Genomic DNA, 7,698 nt, shown 5'->3' with positions numbered 1-7,698 from the left:
TAGAAACCTCGTGTCATTTCGTATGGAGGGCGTTGGCCGTCTTGTCGACTCCAATGGTTTATGTATTGGCCCAACTCAGGTATTGGTTCTGCATCCTCTTGCCTCTAGGGACGCTCCCCAGGGTTGCAGACTTGTGGCTCTGTATCCGTACCACTTGACTCGCTGTCCTCAAAGGGTTCTTCGTCTGAGTCTGTGATCCAGCCTGCATTCTGTGGATTGTAGGGGTCTCCCGGTAAATTGGGTGCAGCCATAGGTTCTGTATTAGAAATAAGATTAGTAAAATACTCTCCATAGTATTTAATCTTTGTATTCTGTTCTATAGTTCTTCTGAATATGTATGGTAAGTTTTAGACATGTCTCAACACTACTATCACTCCCAACCACATGTTGGTCATATCTCAAATCAATATAGTTGATCAGGCTATATTAATTCCAGATATGATTACATAACTGCTCAGGCTTGACTATAGTGCTCAACATCCAAATACTTTTAAGTTCTTATGATTGTGATATTATACTTGTAAGTATGAGTGTGCTCTTATGACTGTGATACTTTACTTGTGAGTGTTAGTATACTTCTTATAAAAATACTTAAATCTTTAAAAGTATACTTGTAGTCAGAGCTCCTTGCCCCGATGTATTTATAGCTTGTATATCTTTTATTGATTGATATACTGAGTTCACTATGAACAATGCTCTGATACCAATTTGTCACACCCCCAAACCAGACGGCGGAAACGTCTGGGGGTGGAGGACATGAATTGTAGTATCACAACACATGCATCATAGTAATCAAAGTAGAAACAACCATTGTATTTAATAAAATATAAATATTTACATGTGTTCAATCATTGTATATTGAACCAAAATATAGTTATACAAAAGAAGATATGACTCGACAAAGCTCCATCTTCTCAAAAGCTCGAGGAGTACCTGTGTATTATTTCCCTGAGAATACAAGTAATTTGAAAAGAGAGTATCAACATAAAATTGAGTGAGTGCATAAATGTTTATGTTTGAAAGAGTATCTCTGTATCTTGTATATGTAAACTGTTCCAGAAAATCCTATATTTTCTGTTTGTATATGACTAGTTTTATTCCCATAAAACCCTTCTCTGTGTATTAATGTTTTGTATTTGTATTACTTATGAAAACTTGTAACTGAGAGTGTGCTTGGCTCCACCAGCTGTTGTTGAAAACTATATTGAATCTTTGTATTTTGTATTCTGTAAACTAGTACTTTGAAGGTGTACTTTCGTTTAGTTATTTATACACTAACGTATTGTTAATATCTTTTTAATGAGTTATTATAACCATACTTATGACTGATGGCCTGAAACAAACGCTTTGTGGGCGTTTAAACTAGTGATAACAATTGCCACTCATCTAACTGTAGCTAGCAGCCTGAGTGCGGGGTTGTCAATCCCGATATATATCTACACACGCTTGTTTCGATCCCCGGCTGGAGATTCTGGTTATAATGTCAGGACTTTTCTATGTTGTCTAAAATGAATTAAACAACCTGAATCTAGTGTCTCATAAAAAGCATATAAATGTTACATGTATATTAGTTTGAAAACTCAATCATTCTGAAATAATGATTGACAGTATATTCTTTGAATCAAAACCCAATCATTCTGAAATAATGATTGACAGTATGTCCTTGAATTAGTATTTCCAAACATGTATTTGATAAGTGTAAAGCTTGATTTGTTCTGTATCAAAACCCTAGTTTCTTGTGTATTCTAGTATACTTGTATCATTAATTATTGTTCTATGTATAAATTATACCTATTATAATTTATACGTACTCCCTGATTGTGTATTTAACCATGTTTGCATGTAATCCCTTGCTCAGCATGTTACAAAGGTAGTTAAACTGATGAAATAACTATTATATTTATATACATATACAATTTTATATATAAGTAAAATTTAAACGACACTCGGACAAGTAACCAGTACTTTAAGCCCATATCCAAACAAGGAAAAGGACCCAGAATGAGTTATCAGTCCTAAGCCTTTTAAATCTTATTTATATATATATATATATATATATATATATATATATATATATATATATATATATATATATATATATATATACAAATATGAATTTTGGGGGAAAATATAAGATTATAAAAGAGTTTGATGTGTTGAGTATTTTTAGATAATTTAATGTTATTTTATCATGATTTGAATCATGATTTTATAACACAAAGTTCTTGTGTTATGCTTGTATTCCCCCCCCCTTAAAACAGTAGAAATTATGAAAATATGGGGGTATGAACTCACTTGATAGATGCTGAACCGGACGGAGTTTCGTTTCACGAAAAGGAGTTTATTTGTCGAGAAACCGGCTCAAATTGGGCAGAGTTTCGACAGGAGAGAGGTTACTTCTCAGGAATCTCGAGGCTTCGAGGCTTGCTTAGGGTTCGAGACTTGATACCGGGGCTTTAGGGGTTGTATATGAGCTTAGGGGAGTGGAAAATGTGAAAGAGAATGATTTTTGGGGTGAAAAAGTGTAAAAAATCTTGAACCCTCGCATGCTATATATAGTCCGAAGGTTCGGACCCGAAGCTGCGCGAAGGTGACACGCGTCGGACAGGTGGCGAGGCGAGGGGGCTTCTTCGGACCGGAGGCTCGCTGCTGGCTGGCTCGGATTGGACCAACCCTCGGTCCAATTGGAAGGAGACACGTGCGAAGGGGAGGGTCCGAGGTGTGTGCAAGGTGTGTCTCCGGGGCATCTCTTGCGAAGCTGTTTGCTTCTAAGTGGACCTCAGCTGCGGTCCAATCAGGAAGTGCCACGCATGGGTTCGGTCCACTCAGCAGCTGCCACGTGCGAGGGTGACGTGGCATGCGAAATTGCCCGGTTTTTTTCCCATTTTTTTCTTTATTTTTGTGCCAAACTTGCGAAAATCATAACTTTCGCATACGAGCTCCGTTTTTGGGGTTCTTTATATGCACGCGTAGGTAAAATCATACTCTACGACTTTCGTTTAGACTTCGTCGGCTAATTTTGATTTATTTTTAATATTATTATTTTAAACAGACCGGGACAGGAATCCTTTAAAAATTCATAACTTCTTCATCCGACGTCCGTTTTCGTCTGTCTTTTTACCGTTGTACTACTACCGAAGAGACCTTCAATTCTCGTTTAGGTTGTGTCGGCTAAAAATCGCTCGATCTTTATTTCGAGTTTTTAGCTCTACACTGCTATACTTAAACTTAGAAAAATCATAACTTCCTCATACGAAGTCAGATTTTTCCGTTCCTTTTATGAAAGTTCTCGGTTTAACATAAACTACAACTTTCATGTAGATTGTTAAGGCTAAAAATCCTTTTATCAAAAATTCAGTTTTTACACTGAACAGTGTTTTGTCGGTTTTGTCGCGGATTTTCGATTGGTCATAACTTCTTCGTTATAACTCGGATTTTAGTGTTCTCTATGTTTTTGGAAACCTTATTACAATCTCCATCACTTGGTTCATCCCAATCGAGATTGCTAAATAATTTATTTTTGAGGGTCAATTATGTAAATATGCACATTATGCTAAAATTTCTCTTTATTATTATAAAAAGAACTATACATTGACCTAAACTATTACATATGTTTGAAATTACGATTTGTTACAGGGACTGCCCGATAATAAAGAACTCAGGCGCGGATGGACGCATTCTGATGATCATCGCAAGAGAATCAACCCTGGAGTCGTCGACAAGCAGCGGTACGTTTTCGAAATAGTAATTACTTTGGAAATTAATTTATATTCATATAAGATTAAAAATTGGGAACAACACTTAAAAGTAATTATAGCAACTCACATATTGAAATAGGTCACAGTATTCAAGAGAACTAAAAGATCCGTTTAGAGAAGCTATGATGGCTTAGCATATACATCAGGGTTGTGCATAACTAAGATATTGCAGACTTAGAGTGAGTGATTCTGCTTAAATCCCTGTTCCTTAGTTGGTTAAGGATTTGAGGCAGAGTTACTCGGTCGACTGTCTTATTCATCTTAATTATTCATAACTTGTATATGGCAGGCGATCGTAGTGGTACCAAGGAGGATCAAGATATAAAGTATCATCACCAGTTATCAAAGGACTTTCATCTGTATGTATGTGCACATAGCGATACGATACGTAGGAGTGTTAACATCAGAAAGAGAAAACAGGAAACACTGGAACATTTACAAAGAGTACATTGTCTAACACACTAGGAGTACATTATCGAACACACTAGGGATACATCATCGTATAACAGACATTTCTTTCAATTTGCCAAAACTTTGTTCAGTAAAGAGTCTGTTACTATCATTCGTCATGAGTTGGCGTGGTCCTCACCATACTAAGTTCATATGTTTCTATCGCCTCGATCGGCAAGTTCTCGAAACTTTCATCATTTGTATCGATAGTTCGACCTAAACCTTAGTTTTATCTTTCGTATTCTAAACCCCGAAGTACTCGTGCGAAGAGTACTTTGTATACGTGAGGGTGGTATATGATTATGATTACGTAGATTTAGTATGTGTGTTTCCGCCCTATCTCCTATTCTTGTTTGGTTGTGGACCTGGGGCAGAGTCGCACATCCGACCGTCTTACTAATCCTAATTATATACGACTTGTATACACGAGGTAATGATAGATGGACCAAGTACGAATCCTATCATGAACACCAGGGCAAAGTTGCCATGTCTACGAGTAGGTATTCTGCCAATCAAAGGAGCGCAACCCCAGTAGTACTGCTAAGAAAGCTAATTTCGGGACGAAATTCCATCTAATGGGGGGATGATGTGACAACCCGGAAAATTTTGCTTTTAAAGCTCAGTCAATCAACTCAACTGAGTGTCAGACTCATTGGTAGTGAGTTCTAGCCTGTTTAAAGGTCATTTTAAGGAGTTTTAAGCCTAGTACACTTAAGGAATGAGTGTTAGAATGTACCTGCTAGAGACACTGTACAAAGAATCAAGCCTTAACCTCTTCAAAAAGTGTTCACGATCACAACACTTGACTTTACGACCATAAACTCAAGGTGGGCCGTAAACTCCCCCTTATAGGCTCATATTCTTCATCTTCTTTCATTATCTCACTTCCACCTCAAGAACACCCCATTTCTCTCCCAACTATCATCACGATTTTCTTCCCAAATCTTCAAAAGTGTAAGTGTTCTTTCCTTGATTTGTTGTTACACTTCATCTCCTAGTTACCCTCTTTGATTTCATCCATGGAAATCATTCTTTTCTTAGATCTTCAAGTTTCACCAAGAACACCAAGAACATACACTAGTGTTCTTGGCCAAAGCCAACCATTTCAAGCTTCTAGATCGTAAGTACTCTTCCATATACTTCATATCTAGTTAGGACTCATGCTTAGAGACTTGAAAACATCACAAACACAAGATCAAAAGGAGTTTACGGCCAAGCCATCTCCCATGGCCGTAAACCCCTTTAAGGGTGCCATTTTGGCCATAAACCCTCCTAGATGCAATGCTTGTGACCTAGAACACTTCATTGATCAGAATAGGACCTAAAACTACTCTCAAATGCATAAATGGTCATGAGTTTACGGCTGTAAACTCCTTAGGGCCGTAAACTCATCAAAAGCCTTCAATGAGTTGGTCTTTTTCATACTAGTGTAGAGCAAAAGTCCCTAAAGTTTCCCTAGCATTCAAACCCACACTTATGCATGTTTGACCATGAGTTTACGACCGTAAACTCCCTTGGGCCGTAAACCCATGGCCGTAAACTCATGATGGTGCTATTCCACTTTCCTTTGATGAATCACATGTGATTCCAACACTTGGTCATAGTGTTTCCTAGTCCCGGAAGGTGTTTCCTTTCATATAGTTGCTTATAAACACTATATTCATGCCAATATGTGTCATTATATGGCATTTAGGACTTTTGTCCTTAGTGATCTAAATGAAACTCGTAGTATTCGTTAAACCGAGAAGTTCGATAAAAAGAACGCCCAAATCTGACTTCGTATGAGGAAGTTATGATTTTTCGAAGTTTCAGCTTAGCAGTAGACAGCTAAAAACTCGAATTTTAGATCGAGTGAATTTTAGCCGACACAACCTAAACGAGAATCGAAGGTCTCGTAAATAGTAGCACAACGGTAAAAAGTCTGACAAAAACGGATGTCGGATGAAAAAGTTATGAATTTTTAACGGATTTCCTGTCCAGGTCTGTTAAAAATAATAATATAAAAATTAAATTCAAAATTAGCCGACGAAGTCTAAATGAAAGTTGTAGAGCGTAAATTTACCTACGCGTGCATATAAAGAACGTCAAAAACGGAGCTCGTATGCGAATGTTATGGATTTTAGAAGTTTTGGCGCGAAAACCGAGAAATTTCGCATAGGTGGCTTCGGCCACGTCACCTTCGCTGAAAGAGTGCCACGTGTCCGAACTTGGTGAGTCATGTGAGCCACGTGTCGCCTTCCCTCGCATGAACAGTAGCCACGTGTCGCACATGTGTCCGAAGAAGCCACGTGATCCTCGCATGCAACCCACGTGATCCGACCCACGTGTAGGCTTCTGATTCGACCGAGGAGGAGGCCCAATCTGAAGCGAGCATCTGTCCAAACCGAGGCTACTGACCAATTCGAAGCTCGCAGGTGGTCCGAGCCTCACACCGCCTTAGCCTCCGAACCTCGCAACCTGCGACGTGTGCCTGCTTCTCGCTGCTTCGGGTCCGAACCTCAGGCCTATATATAGAAGGCTTGCGAGATCTTCCGGGTACTTTTGGGAAATTGGCAATTTTGGCCCCTTTTTCAATATTTTGGCTATTTTCACATCCCCCGAAGCCCCGGTATCGATTATAACCCCCAGAATACGCCCCGAAGTGCCCGAGAAGCCCGAAAAATTTATCATTTCAGTTTCGAAGCCCGACCCTCGCAGAGCCCGGTTTCTCAATAAAACTCCCGGTTTTATTAGAAACGATCGTTTTAGGAAACAAATTGCTGACCGATTTTCATTAAATCAGGTGAGTGTGTAGTCACTTTCATCTTACACATAGATATGAAGTATTTTATATAAAATACGTGCTATGTGTATATATGTTGTTTGTTTATTCGAGATGGGTGTTGAATGAATGTTTTATACATGTTTAAAATGATTTAAAATGTATATATATTTTATCTTCAAATATGTTGGGTGAAACATGGGTAGATAAAGTATGAGGGATAGAAGTACAGTATAGATGTATGTTGGTAGCTATCAATTTAGAACAGTATAGCTGTACGTTGGTAACTACGGGTTTAGTATGTTGGCAGCTATGGACTTAGTGCCTGTTGTATAAACCTTGGCGACGATGTGACTTCGTGCCTATTTGACATAAATTGTTGAAGGAAAACAATGTTGTCGCCGGTGTTTGTTTTATTTGACATATATTGCTAAGGAAAAGCAGTGTTGTCACCACGTTGGTTGTTTTATTTGACATAAATTGCTGAGGAAAGCAATGTTGTCACCATACTGATTGTTTTATGTTAGGTGGTCTTATTTGACATAAATTGATGAAGAAAGCAATGTTGTCACCTATTATTGGTTGTTTTATTTGACATAAATTGCTAAGGGAAAAGCAATGTTGTCACCCCGGTGTTTACCTTATTTGACATAAATTGCTGAAGAAAGCAATGTTGTCACCTTATTGGTCGTTTTGTGTTAGGTTGTCTTATTTGACATAAATTGCTGA

This window comes from Lactuca virosa, chromosome 4, assembly GCF_052849685.1.
Source record: "Lactuca virosa cultivar CGN04683 chromosome 4, Lactuca_virosa_CGN04683_v6, whole genome shotgun sequence".
Lineage (NCBI taxonomy): Eukaryota > Viridiplantae > Streptophyta > Magnoliopsida > Asterales > Asteraceae > Lactuca > Lactuca virosa.
This window is presented reverse-complemented; position numbering follows the sequence as displayed.